A 15,929-nucleotide genomic window follows, 5' to 3' on the forward strand; every position below is an offset into this window, starting at 1 on the left:
TCCAAAATCCATCAAACCATATGCACACATACATATATACATATATAGCATGCTAGGATGGGGCAAAGGGTTATGCACATGAGATTTTAAAATCATTAACTTGGACTATGTAGCTTTTTTCATCCTAAAGGCACCCACAAGCTAAACGGGTTCATCTCCCCCTACTGAAAGGGCCCCAGCATATGTTAGTCACACGAACTAAGGAAATCCAAGGAGGGCCAGAGACACCAAGGCTCTAGCCATTCCAAAAATATAATGTGTGATCCAACGATTATATAGATACCCACGCCGACAAATGTGGTTTCCAGTATTAGTCCCCCCAGGACCTCCCCCTTCACAAAAAGCTACATAACCCCTTTTAAGCCCAAATTACATAAGCACATAATCACAACGGTTAACCCAGGAGTTGTTTATTAAGGCATTTACCACTTGGTATCATCTTAACAATTATACTTGCAAGCTAATATAATCATGACAATCTATTCCAATTAACCAATTGACTCCTCATTTCTATTTTAAATCCAAAACATGACCACCAAGGGCCTTCCAAACCATTTTATCCATTTAGCCTTTATATGTAATGAAATATTCCAAAAATAAGTTAAATGATGCATATATCCATGTTCCAAAACCAAATTAGAAAGTGGGTTGAGGTTAATGCCAATTCCAATAGAAAATCCATCAATTTAGGGAAAGCCATATTCCTCATCCCAATTCCCATATTATTACACCCATTTAGTCCAAAAAATATTTATTTAAAGCAAGAATGACATATTCAAAGCATGGGAAAATAATTCCAATAGTAAAAAATCAAAATCCCTCAACCAAATTTGAATTCCAATAATGGAATCATATTAATACCAACCCAATTTATACCATAATGAAAAATGCAAGTTTAGGGATGAGAGATAAGCCTGAAATACCAAAGAAATTGAAAGAAAATCTAGATTTTAGAGCTTGGAGGTTGAATCCCTTATGAACCCTAGTTTTCTCTTACTTTGGGAAGTTTAAGATGAAGAGAGAAAGTTTGATTTGAGTAATTATTGATAATAGGGTCCCTTAAATGTTTTTAAGTCATGGTATGTAAGTGTGAAAGAAGAAAATCACCAAAAAGCCCTCAATTAAAATGTGCAAAAAAATTAGGCCCAGTCATCACGGGTCAGGTAATGACTTGTGAGGTTTGTGTCATGATTCAATCTAGGTCCTAGCCATGATGGGTATCTCAAGTCCATCGTAGACTAGAGACCATCCCTTTACCTAATCAAACAGACTATACACCCTAGCAGAGACTGAATTCTGAACATATAATAAGATAAATAAAGATAAGCTCAAAGACATCCATGCTATGTCAAAAACCACTAACCAACACCAAGTCCACAGTAATATACAAAAAGCTTGTAACCAACCAAATCCGAATAAAATTCGAGACATACACCCGACAATAGTAAATAATAAGTCCAAAGGAAAGAGTCAAAAACATAAAGAAACCCAAACATGAAATGAGGTCTTCCAAAGTATGGAAGCTCACCATTTTAATGTGATTCATGAGCTATCCCACAATTACCTAGTTACTGCATAGGAAAAGTTGAAGTATTTCTAGTTCCTGCATCGCCTGGGGATATAGCCTTCGAAGACGGTTAGCGGGTTGAGCAATAGCATGTAACTCAAGGATAAGGGAATAAAATAATGCCCTGATCAACAATTCAAAATCAGTCAAAATCTAATGTAAATAACCATATGCAATTACATATATATGTCATATGTTAGGGTAGGCAACAAGGTTTAGCATGAACTTTAAAACCTTAGCCTGGGCCGAGTAGCTTGACCGTCATAAAAATATCACATGGGCTACATGGGTCCATTGTCTCCCTCTAGTTGGGCCCCAATACATGTTAGCCATATTAATTGGAGATATCATGGAAGACTGGGGGATTATCGTACCCTATGAAATCCATAATACAAGTATTTATAGTGCGACAGAAGCATATGGTCATCTAGACTAACCCTCACATCGGAAAATGTGAGTTTCCAGTATCAGTCCTTTGGGACTCACACCTTTATGGCTAGCTAACACAACCTGTTTAATCCTAATAAAACATTTATCACATAACCCAACCATTACATCAAAAAGTCAATCATAAAGGCATCAAGTGGTATCGTGATACCGACTATAGCTTGCAAGTGAATGTCACTAAGCCATTACCTTAGGGAATCCTTGTCCCCCAAACTACATTATTAAAATCTACTTGGGGGATTCATTGTACCCCACAAAGTTTACAAGATTATTATTTTCCACTTGGGGGAATCCTTATACCCCATAAGGTTTTCAAAGCCATCTTTAACAATTTTTCCATTTATGCAATGTATTAGTTTTAAGGAAATAATTCAACCCAATCGATAAATCACATTCCAAAAATAGTTATACAATTGGGTTAGGGTTCTTATCAATTTCAATACAAAAATCCAATTATTTGGGGAATCCTTGTACCCCTAATTTCATTGTTCACAAGTTTGGAGGAATCCTGATGCCCTTATTTTCATAGTTCAAAAAATTTGGGGAATCCTGGTACCCCTATTTCATTCACCATTTCCATTCACCCCAATGAGTTCACAAATAACTAATTTAATGCATAATAAATCCATAATAATCATAGGAAGAACATTTAAACAATTTACATCAGAAACGCTCTACCTATAATTCAAAACCCAACATCAAAACCATATGCATAATAAACCAATTTATGAAAATGTGAAAATACAAGTTTAGGGAGAGAGAACATGCCTTAATCACCCAGAAAATTAAGGAAAAAAACACCCTTAGAACCTTAGGTGACCACTTCTCTTGAAAACCTAGACTTGACTTGAATGTGGAATTTGAGAGAGTGAAGAGAGTATTTGATATGTTAAAGTATTGAAAATAACCCCTACTTGGTGTTTTATGGATGTGGGGTGTAAGTGGGTAAGGAGGGAAAGGACCAAAGGTGCCCATTAAAGGAAAACTAAAAATTATCGTCCAGTCGCTCTGTGTGACCTTATAACTCTTAGGGTCATTCTATGACTCCTGCGTAGGATGGACAATGTCCATGGGCATCCATACTATTTTTTTTATGAGTCATATTATACGACTCATAACAATACATTGTGACTCGTTATGCTCATTCATACTTAAGATATAATCATTGGGCACTTTTACTGGTTGAGCTACGAGAAACACCATATGACTCATATCATAACTCTACAGTCATAGGCTCCTATCATAGTAAAAATAGATCACTTTGGGCATCCCACTGGACATCCTATAGAAGATCATACAGAAGACACATTCTGACTCTTAATGAGTTTATAAGACTCGCTGAGTCTAGTCGTAGTGGCACTAGAAACGTGGTATAGTATGTTGGTTGGCCTACGATTTGAAATATACAACTCATAACAAGTCTTAATGACTCATGAGGTGCAAATTGTAATCAAAATAGAACCGTAATATCCCATACTTTTTCCTAGCTTGAAATTGTCCTAAGAATGTTAGAAGCTTTATTTGAAAGATGAATCCACTTTTTTACATGTGGAATTTTTAATATTTTCAGTTTTTATAATATGGGAAATTAAATTATCTTTACAATGATACCAATTTTGTCTAAATTCGGTATCAGAGCAAAAAGTTATGGACGTTTTACCGAGAGCTGTCAGAATCACCCAAGTGTGACGGTCAGGTTGATGGACCGTTGATCTAGCGACGGACCATGGCCTTGAACCTCATAGCCAAGTCAGTGAGGCAACCTTTTAGATAAGGTGGAATGGACAGGTTGATGGACCATCAAACTTGGGATGGACCGTCACCCAAGTCGTCGCTAGTTAGGCAGTGAGTCCTTTTCATGGTTTATGTGCGATGGTCGAAATGGCTGATCGTTGAGCCAACGATGGACCATCGCACCCACCATCGTACATCCCATTCAGTTATTTTTAAATCATTTTTAAGGGGCTTTTTGGTCTTTTACCACCCATTTATAAACCTAGTAACATTCGACCAAGGCTCCAAAAAAAATTCATTATTCTTCTACAACATCAAAAATTAGGGTTTTTTCCCTAAGAGCAATCCTTAAGCAAAAAAATCTAAATCTTCTTCAATAACTAAGAGATTCAAATTCATCAAGTTTAAGAACTTCAAGAAACTCACTACCAGGTATGCATAGTATTCATTGATGGACTCCTTTCGTCCATGAAGCCCAAGAGTATCTTTTCAAAGTTCAAGTGTATGGATTTCTTTATGAATTTCATGTTGGGTTTGCTTTTATTCATGTTGACAATGAACAATTGAATTCTAATCCATGTTTGGTGATCAATTTTATGTGGAATTGATTAGTATAGGTGTAGATTCATCTGAACCTATGATTAAACCTGTGGATGATGAAAGTAGAGTTAAATCATGATGTTTATTTGTTGTATAATGTTGTCTACATATACTATGATTACCATGTGTTTGATTAAATGCCTATGTGAAGGAAAAGTGCCCAACTAGTATGATATTATCCAATCCTCATGTATGTACAAGTTTATTCATATCACATGTTTGATGAAATGCCTCAATAAATGAATTATGGATTGTGATGTAGGTCATGAATTGAAGAAAGTCATGTTTTGTCAGTTTCTTTCCATCGATTCCTAGGGGTACTTGTACCCAACAATTTAGTTGTGTGCCTAGAGCCAGTGTCATGTTTTCACAAAATCCTCAGTTAAGCCATGTTTAGTGGAATTCAGTTAGTCATGTGACTCAGGAAAACTCAGTAAAAACTCAGAAATCCCAGTAATCTTAGAAAGCTCAATAATATAGAAATCTCAGTAATATTCTGTCAGTTAACAGAACTCAGTTAACTCAGTCAAGTTCAGTTCAGTAATTTATGTACAGTGTCTATTCAGATGGGAGTAGATATTAGCACCAAGTGAACCCAAGAATGGGAACACACACTGTCAGGTGAGGGTGTGATTCTTAGAAGTCATCCTTGCATTCCAAAACTATGTAACCAGCATAGGTTGAGACATCAACACTGTCAAATGAGGGTTGATGAGGTGGATAAGTACTGTCAGATAAGGGCCCCACCATTCTCTTTTGGGGACACTGTCAGATGAGGTTCACTCACAGCTTGTCCTTATCGGTGGTGTGGTATTGACACCCGTCCAATTGGGGTTACAGATTGGAACCCAACTCAGCTATATTGCATTTTTTGGGGCATGTCAATTAGATAACTACTTCCCACAATTTCAGCTATAGAAATCAGGACTTTTAGATACAGTCATTTAGTCTCAGTAATAGAACTTAGATAGTTCTATAGAATTCAAGACTGTCAGATACAGTTAACTTAGAACAGTACTGAACTCAGCTAGTTCCATCAAATTCAGGACTATCAGATACAGTCACTCATGTTATAAGTTATACCAGTCATCAAAACTTAGTTACCAGTCATGTTAGTTATCGGTTAATTCATGTTATCACAATCTCAATTATAGTTACTATGTATTCATACATGCATTCTCACATTCATATTAGTTAGTTAGTCAGTATTGTTCATGCATATGAACCCCATGCATTTAGCCTACCTCACTTGCATACCAGTACATTCAAAGTACTGACATATTTGCGCTATGGTATCTTATACCATCGGTTCAGAGACACGAGCTCCAGAGCATCAGTAGATTCCAGTTTCAACAGTCACAGTTAGCAGTGAGTCCTTATATTTCGAGGATATGATTATTAATTTATTACCTCATTAATTTATTTATTAGTTGGAGTTAGTTGGGCACATGTCCCATCAACTACTTATTCAGACAGTTCAATCATGATTTAGAGGCTTTTTAGACTATAGTTAGTTTAGACAGTTTATTTTAGTTGTTTTGGGTGTTTCACAACCCTCCAATATGTTATGTTATTATAAGATATTATATCTCAGTGTTGAACCTTATGGCCTTTCAATTCATATTTCTTCATTATAAGGTATATTATGCAATATAAAGGTACAGATATCAGTCATGGGTTAGCTTGTGGTCCTTCGGGGTCATGAGCACCGTGTAGCATTCTGGGTACCAGATTTGAGGCGTTACAAGAACACTGGCCAAATATACTAGACAAGCTACGATTGGGCTCCTATAACCCGTATAGAGACCCTATGACTCGTAAAGAGAGTCCTAGTCAGGGCGGTAAGCTTAAAACCCTAATTTTTTCATAGGCCAACATTTGGGGTGTTACAGTCTGACCATGAGTTCTTACCTAGACTCATTACCTGAGGGTCCAAATCTGAGACCTCACTGTTTTGACCATGAGCCGTATATTATGACTCATTGTATGACCTCACGACTCATGACATCAACTTGTAGTCAAGGTAGAAACTTTGGGTAACCTTACTGCTCAGACTACGAGTCCCACTCTGACTCATTATGACTCACAATGATTCATACCTTGGACTCATTGTCAAGGGACCAAATCCTAGGCAACTTAATTGGTGAGACCACGAGTCTCACCTAATGACTTGTTATATGGGATAATGAATGATCAGCTTAGTCAAAGTCAAGGCCATATTGGCAATACTCTAAAAATTTCAGAGTCTGATCCCTGGTATTACACCAACCCACTAGTAATATTATCTGCCCAAGGCCTAGACCTGCACTTCTTTAAGATGTATCATCACTAGATTGAAAGGCATGTTTACTTATATACCCAACATCTTTCATGTGTTTTGCTGATGTGGGACTCCTTATCCTAAGTTAAAGTGTCATACTTCTTTTAAACCACAACATGCCACCCACATCAAGAGTGGCATCTGCTACATCTCTATGCGCCACCCTATTTCGGAGAATATTTAACTTTCATCTTCAAACTGATGATCCGTAATCTGATCTCGACTGCTGAATCTACCTCAACACTACTTAACACTCCACCTCTATCTGAAATACCAAACTACATGTATTGTTATGCTAGATTCTAAAAAACTCTATCCAAAGGTCACATGGACACTCTCAAAAAGGATAAAATACCTATACTTATAGCCTTCTGGCTTAATTTGTCTGCCACCACATTGTCCTTTTTTGAATGAAATTAAATAGTGATATCATAATCCTTTAGCATTCCTTACATCTCCTTATCTTATATTCAAATATATTTGAGTAAACTAATGATATAGGCTATGGTGGTCTGTGAAGACCTCACACTTGACAACATAGAGATAGAGCCTCTAAATCTGTAGTGCAAACCCCACTGCTGCCAACTCCAAATCATGGGTCGTGTATTTTTTTATGAGGCTTCAATTACCTCAAAACATAGGTGATAACATGCTTATCTTGCATTAAAACAACACCTAATCCTAAAAGTGAAGCATAACAAAATACTACAAAGTCCTTATCTTTAATCGATAAAGAAGGAATAAGAGTTATTTCCAGTAACATCTTGATCCATTAAAATCACTCCTCACAATTATTTGACCAAATAAAAGGTACTTCCTTCTGCATTGACCTAGTCAAGTATGCTGCTATAGATGGAAAATTGTTGACAAACCTACGGGAGTACCTGGCAAAACCCAAAAGACTACTTACTTTTATTACTGAGCTAGGTCTAACGTAACTCTTAATTGTCTCAATCTTCTAGGAATCCACCATAATCCCATTTATGAAACTACATGCCCCAAGAAAGCAACTGAAGACAACCAAAATTCATATTTTGAAAACTTGGCATAATTACTTCTCCTTTAGAATTCCCAACACAATACGAAGATGAGTTGGATGCTCCTCCATACTCTTGCAGTTAACGAGATGTCATCAACAAACATAATAACAAAAGGATCCAAATATTACTTAAGGATACCATTCATCAATCTCATAAAGGTTGGGGTGCATTGTTCTACACAAAGGACATCATAAGAAACTCATAACGTCAGTGTTTTAAATAGTCTTTGATATATCCTTCGACCTAATTTTCAGGTGATGATAACCTAACTGCAAGTCAATATGGGAAAATACTATCGTATTTTATAACTGATCAAATGGATCATCTATGCGAGGTAAAGGATATTTATTTCTGATGGAACCTTATTTAATTATCTATAATCAATAGATATACTCATGTTGTCGTTTTTCTTCTTAAAAAATAGGATCAGAGCACCCGAAGGTGAAGCACTTAAATGAATAAATCCTTTGTCGAGTAGCTCCTACAATTGAGTTTTAAGCTCCTACAACTCTGTCGGAGCCATTTGATAGGGAAGAATAGAAATAAGGCGAGTTCCCAACTCTAACCCTATACATAAATCTATATCGCTATCTGTTGGCATACCCGATTAATCTAAAGAAAACACTTCCCAAAATTTGGAAACTAGTGAAACTGACTCTATCAAAGAGGACCCTATACCCGTATCCCAGTGAAGATCTACCAATGTTGAACACCCTATCCCTACTAACATCCTACCACATACAAATGATATAATTTTCACCGATTTGTCCTTATACACTCCCTCCCACCCTAGTTTATCCATCACATTCATAGATAGAGTCACTGTCTTAGCATTAGAGTTTAGGACAACATGATAGGGAGATAACCAGGTCATAGCCAAAATTACGTCAAAGTCCAACATATCCAGAATAATCAAAGGTACCAAAGTCTAAAATCCTATAAGCTACACAAAACAAGAACGATAAACATGGGTCACTACCACATACTCACCAACCATAATTGATACATATATGGGATAACTAAGTATATCACAAACCATTTTTTGACCCATAGAAAGCTTGAAAGATACATAAGAATAGGTAGACCCCTAATTAAATAAAATAGAAGCCACCTGATCATAAACTAAAATGGTAACTGTGATAACTGCATCAGAAGCCTCGACACAAGTTTTACCTGGAAAAACATAAAGAGTGAAAGCACTCATCAATCTAACTTAAATCCCTACCGGGTTGCGCTCTTTTATTGACACCATTATTTTCTCAACCTCCTTGACCACCTTATTGATTCTCTCATCCATTCTATGGATAAAAATTGTCTTTCTTTTCTCATCTTCTACCTACCAAAACTATAGCCTTATTCTACTACTACATCTAACTACCTACCTATCTTAATGGGAACTCCCTCTTAAAATGTAGCACCATCATAATAGCATCCCCCCTCAAAAGAAGGCTGACTGGTAGAAGAGTAAGAAGCCCCTGGACTTTTCATAACCTACTACAAAAAAAGGCCTTAGCTGGACCCATAGTAGAAGCTGGCAATGCTGACTGAATATGGTGAGCTGGTAAGCCTGCTGGCTGGGGCCTCTGGAGTAATCCACTGAAATTCCTAACATTGCGAGACTTCTTAGCCTGACCTACTTGTATAAACCCTTCCAACCTCTTCCTATAATCTCAAACCTCGTTGAAACCTTTCCCTATAGAAGTCATATGAACAAACAAAAATTAAAGATCATAATTCAAACCTTTAAAAAAATTCAAACCCTCTCCTTCTCAGTAGTCAACAACCGAGAACATAGTGAGATAAGGCATAGAGCTTAACCTCATAGGATGCAACTAACTTATCACCCTACTCTTAAGCCTAAAACTCATCTGTGTAAGCTCCACCCCTGGGGAGTTTCGCTCTTACCCTTTCTCATTTTTTTCATCTCTACAGTTGGAGTTGTTAGTGTCATAGCTGCTACTCCAGTTCCTTTTAACCTAGTAGTCACTATATGTGGAGAAAAGAATAAATAAAATTCATTACTAATTTGGACCACCAAATACCAATTGGTATAAGCAAGAATGATAGTTTTCCTAAAGTCCTATAGTTTAACACCCATAAATTCAAGCGAAGATTAGAATCATGCTTCAAGGACATGTAAGATCGAACTTTATGTTTGATTGTATTAGAAGTTATTTAAACATTCATTAAGGAAACAATTAACTCCTATCTCATATCCAAGTCAAAAACTCCTTTAATTATTGATTTCTCGTAAAGTATTTTGCTATAGGAAACTTTAAATGAGTATAAATCCTAGATTATTAAGTATTTTGATCTAAACAACCACCAAATGATTGATATTTGAACTATAATTCGATGCATTTTGTTTTACCTTAATCCAACACCAAGTAGAATATTATAGTTGATTTATTGAAGCACTATCAAAGCTGTCAGTGATGATGAGTCATTGTCAAACCCTATGAATCATAGGATAACTTGTATTAATTGTAGAGGAAAGTGAAAAATGAGTCTTAGACGATGACTTAGGATACGAATCATCCCCATACCCTATGAATCGTAACCAGAACTTTGAGACTGACACCAATAACTTTTTAGATATTCCAAAAGGGTTTTTGGTCTTTTCCACTTTTAACCCCAAAACTATGATTTTTCATCTATTACAAGAGGTATAAGTCTATTTAATCACCCTAAATCCCTCATTGTTTGACCTAAACTCATTCTAAGTCTAAAAATCAAGTGATTCAACTCTCAAGCAAGCCTAAGCCCAAGGTTTTTCTCAAAACCAAATTCCCAAGGCTTCAGTCCAAGATTTCATTAGCCCGAGTATGAGGGTATTCGATAAAGGATCCCTTTTACTCTTATACCCAAAACTTATTTTTATAATATGAATTTTAGTTGTGATTTTATGATTCCCATGAACTAGGGTTTTTACCCAAATAAAATTCCAAGCTTAAATTCAATTCTCCTTTATATATTTTCATTCATGAGCATGTTTTCAAAATTATTTATGATTTCTTATGACTATATTATAGCATTCACAATATTCTTGTGTACATGATATTACTTCAGATTTAAAGCATATGATCAAGCTATGTATGATGTATCAGTTTCAAGACTATTAAGCATTATTTATCAGGATTTTGTGGATTTTTGTCTATATTAGTTGACATAACATGTTTTCCCATGAAATTTAGCATTTTCACATACTTAGAATTATAAACCCTCAGCATATTGGTAAATTCATGATTTTACTTATGTTATGAAGTTTGACATTTTTCTTCAGATTATAATTTATCAAGACATTTGCATTCTTTAGAGATGGCAGGTTACGAACACCCAATGACTTATGATATAATGTAGTGTCAATCAAATACTCAGCTCTTCTATTTTTATGATTTAGAATGCTTTCAGACAAAGAACCTATCTTTCAACCTAGGGAATTAAGTATTATTAAGCTATTTAGTTTATATTCAGTTGGAAATAGCACTTAGCAGCGAGTAGACGGCTCAGCCGTCAGTTAGGCTGACACCTTCAATATAAGTCCCTAAGTCTTAGAATTACAACACCTCGATAGGTTATAAAGGGTCACCCGTCAAACTAGGCTTGACACCTTAGTCCATTTGAATACTAGTTTAACAGTACCAAATCAAATCAATATTTATACCCTCACAACATATATTAGGACATTTTAGATGGGGTTTATACATCAAACTCCTTTTTTAGATAACTTGGTTATATGTCGGTTAACAGTAGCTCTCATAATTCAAGTCCAGTTGTTTCATGACCTTGCACTTAGTTAATTAGGTACAATATTGTAATACCCCAAGTTGTTATGTCTTAAATCTCCTAAGAGATAGCCCACGAGGATAGTTTCCAAAGCATCAAGTCTCGTATTGATCCAAGGTTATGGCAAAAATTTATTAAAAATTTTCTCAAGAGTTTGACAAATTCCCTAACTACGACTCAAGGTAACGAGTCATTATCACTCGTGATGAGTCATCAGAGTGAGTTGTATCCACTCTAGTGAAACCCATAGACTTTTTCCAGCGACAATAATACCTCACTACGACTCGTAATTAGTGACTATGAGTCGTATGAAGGGACTCATAGTCACAGCAGTGTGTAACCCAAAATCATCCCCAGTAATTAAGATTCTAGTATACAAATCATAACTAGAGTTTATGAGTTGTTGTGTGGACTTGTAGCCTGACCAGTAAAGAATTTAGGAATCCAACATCAAACTACGACTTCACCAAATAACTTATAGTCAGTCGTAATAAGTCGTTAGGTGGAAGTCATAACCAGACCAAATTGTACTCGAAATCCTAGGATCCAAGACTATGACTCAAACCACGAGTCATAACCAGTCATTGCGAGTTGCAAGATGAGTAGTAACAATTGGGAACGTATTTTTCTGCATATTTTTCCAAGGGCCTTTATGTATTTTTCCACTCCTTTAAAATCCAAACCCACATTGTTTATGCTTCATGAGAGGTGGTATAAAAGACCCCAAAGCCCCAAATAATGACATACTCCCCAATTCCACCAAAGAGAATCAAGAGATATATTTTTCCATCTTTCTGAAGAGTAGTTAGTGTTTTCCAAGAACAAGGTAAAATTTAAGAAATTCTCCAAGGGATTTCTCTGTCAAGTATGTGGGGTATTCATCAATGGGTTTCTTTCACCCGTTAAGCCTAAAAAAACCCTCTTTTTAGTTCAAGTATGAATTATACCCAAATTTATTATACAGATCAATGTAAATCATGAAACATATCTATGTTTCCTTATTAGTTTTACATTTAAGTCATGCTCATAGTTTATCTCATACTAATCATGCTCCTATATGCTTGAAGTTCAAAAACCCTATGCCTTGTTTAGTCAATATCATGTAAAATTCTTAATTTCATGATTTAAATTGTATAAATATGATATCTTCCCCAGGACAACTCATCTCATGTTTAAATTCATGTAATTTATTAGGTTATTAAAATATCTCAAGTTTTGGGTCTTTGAATTGTGACTTTATGGCACTACTTTAAGTGTTATTGTCAGAATTTGTAACCATTCAATGTTGGCCGGTTATGAACACCCGATGCCTATGTGCTTAATTATTGTTTTAGACTTTTCAAGTTACAAGTCAGTTAGACCATGATTTTATTACTATCTTCAGACTACCAAGTTTATGTTGAGCACTTATCAGTATAGTACCATGTCATGTTAAACCATTAATAACACCGGTGTCATTCAATTGGAAGTAGGATTTATCACCATGAGGGAAGTATGGGTTCAGTGTATCCTACTTTCTAAAAACTATGTGCCTCCATAGGTCTAGGGGTGTTGCAAGAGAGTGTTTACCCTTGCACAATATGGGTTCATTTTAATGATCACTCCAGTTCAGGTTCTATTCTGATGGCAAGGATAGAATATCCCTCCTTAATATAGGCTAGATATTGGACTCCATGGTAGTTTATGTGGTTTATATCAGTTACATAATAGCTTCCATAGTTTGAGTACAGTATTTAGGTTATGTCAGTTCAGGTTTCCATGACCATGTAGTTAGATTTTAATATTTATTCAGTCAGTTTTACAGATTATTTTAGTTATTTAGTTATTCAAATCATATTAGTATATACTATAATTGGTCTAGTATTCTTAATTTTACATGTCCATGCATCCATGTTTAGATTTCATATATACTTTAGTTGTCCTTGCCTCACATACCAGTATATTCAAAGTACTGATCATATACTTTTCTTTACGCTATATTGTCTTATAACATAGGTTTGGATGCACAGTCCACTAAGTATCCTTAGACAGATTAGCATCCTCCCAGTAGCAGTAGTGGTGAGTCCTCATCCATCAAGGATGATATTTTTATTTCAATCATTTACAATAGTTAATTTTATTTCAATGTTAGTTGGGGGCCTATCTCATCAACTCCTAATGTTAGAGGCTTTCAGAATCTCAGACTAGATATTCAGATAGTCAGTTTATCTTTCAGATTCTATTAGTTGTCTTCCAGACATGTTACTTATATTTAGATCAATATTCCATTTTAGAACATATTTCATCAGTTTATCTTCCACACATGCTATTTCAGTATCCATTTATTCCAGTGTTCTCAATAGGTATTGGTACATAGATTAGCTTGGGGTTACTTCTGGCCTTAAGCCCCAAGTCATGACTAGCTGGTAGCCTCAGGTCATGAGAAAGCTTTGTATCAGATCCTAAGGTTTTAAAGTGTCCTAGAGAGTATGAAATCATTATTGAGTAGAGTCTTACACATAAATGTGAAGCGCTCCACACTTATACGCAAGAGGTTACTAGATATTTTAGGAAATTTTTCCTTCTTTTAGTGTTCATGTCGTGCGAATAAGCATGATCTCTATTGAATTCCTTCTTTTCTAACTCATCTTTCATTCCTTTTACAGACAATGAATCCTAAAAGAAACAACAAAAGAAGAAACAAAGGTCAACCCACCCTACCTATTTAGGAAGACCCCCTAAATAAACATGTCTCTTACTCTAAGTTCAGGGTTGATTTCATCACCTTTGGCCAATTCTGTAGTTACTCAGAACAACCTATAGGCTATTGCTCCAGCCAATTCGGGGTTAAATACAGCTGCATTTAGAATTAAAGATTTCACTTGGATGAATCCCTCTTCATTTTCTAGATCCAAGTCTTAGGAGGATCCACAGGAGTTCTTGTATGTTGTGTAATAAGTGACAAATATCATGGGTATCACTTCTAGTGAGAGTGAAGACTTAGCTGCGAATTAGTTGTAGGAAATAGGTCACACCTAGTTCAAGCAGTGGAAGGAAAATGAGGGTGTTGATGCAGGACCTATTAAGTGGGAAGAGTTTGTCACAACCTTATTAGATAGGTTCTTCCCACTGAGTTAAGGGAATCCAAGGTTCAGAAAATTACAAACTTGAAGCAAGGTAGCATGAGAGTAAGGGATTACTTACTTAAATTCACTTAGTTGGTGAGGTATGCTCTAACTATAGTGGCTGAATCTAGTTCCAGGATGGGTAAGTTTGTATCTGGTGTAGTTGATAGTGTGGTTAAGGAGTGTAGTACTACCATGTTGATTAAAGAGATAGACCTTTCTAGACTAATAGTTCATTCTTAGCAGATTGAAGAGAAAAAGCTTAAGGAAAAAGAGAGATAGAATAAGAAGGAAAGAATTAGTAGCTTCAACTTCTCCCAGTGAAAGTCAAAAGGTGGTAATCATTCCCAGTTCCACCAAAAATTCTCAACTCCATCTCCATCTTTGGCTAGTACGCCTGTGCCTAAGTTTAGACAGGATAGTAGGGATAGAGTGCTAGCCACTAAGAGCTAGCGTAGTGCAAATAATGGTCGTACTAATTTGCTTTACTGGAAGTATGGTAGGAATCATCAGGGAGAATATGGAGCAGGCAGTGATATGCGCTTTGGCTATGTCAATAAAGGCCACAAGATCAAGGAGTGTCCAATGGTTTCTCAGAAGGGAAAAGATTCGCGCCAACAGGGTCAATCCAATTCTTCATTAGCTCTATCAGGTCCCCCAAATCAGTAGGGTGACACCTCCAATGCCACTAGTGGGAAAATCTAGAATAGAATGTATGCTTTCCAAACTTAGTCTAATTAGGAAAGTTCTCCTGACGTGGTTACGAATGTGTTGCAAGTTTTCTATCTTCACGCATGTACATTCTTAGACCTCAAAGCTTCACTTTTTTTGGTGACTCTTTATATAGTCGTAACTTAGTTGTTAGACCTAAAATATTAGTAGAGCCTTTCTTAGTGTCTACGCTTAGTACGTAAGTCTATTATAGCAAGACGGGTATATAAAAATTATGCTGTCACAGTGTCTCAAAAAGTTAGTTAGTTGATCTTGAGGAGTTAGAGATGATTGATTTCTATGTCATTCTCGAAATAGATTGGTTCCACTCATGCTATACCTTAGTTGACTGTAGAAATAGAATTGTCTAGTTCTAATTTCCTAATGAACCAATTATTGAATAGAGAGGTACTACTTTAGTGCTTAAGGGTTAGTTTGTTTCAAATCTTAAGGGAAGAAAAATGATATCCAAAGGGTGTATTTACCATCTCATCTAAGTCAAGAAAAATTATGAAACTCTAATTTTTGAGTCAGTTTTAGTAGTAAATGAATTTCTGGATGTGTTTCCTAAATATCTTCCCTGAGTTCATCCCAAAAAGGAAATCAAATTTTGAATAGAT

This window comes from Capsicum annuum, unplaced genomic scaffold (assembly GCF_002878395.1).
Source record: "Capsicum annuum cultivar UCD-10X-F1 unplaced genomic scaffold, UCD10Xv1.1 ctg4857, whole genome shotgun sequence".
Classification (NCBI taxonomy): Eukaryota; Viridiplantae; Streptophyta; class Magnoliopsida; order Solanales; family Solanaceae; genus Capsicum; species Capsicum annuum.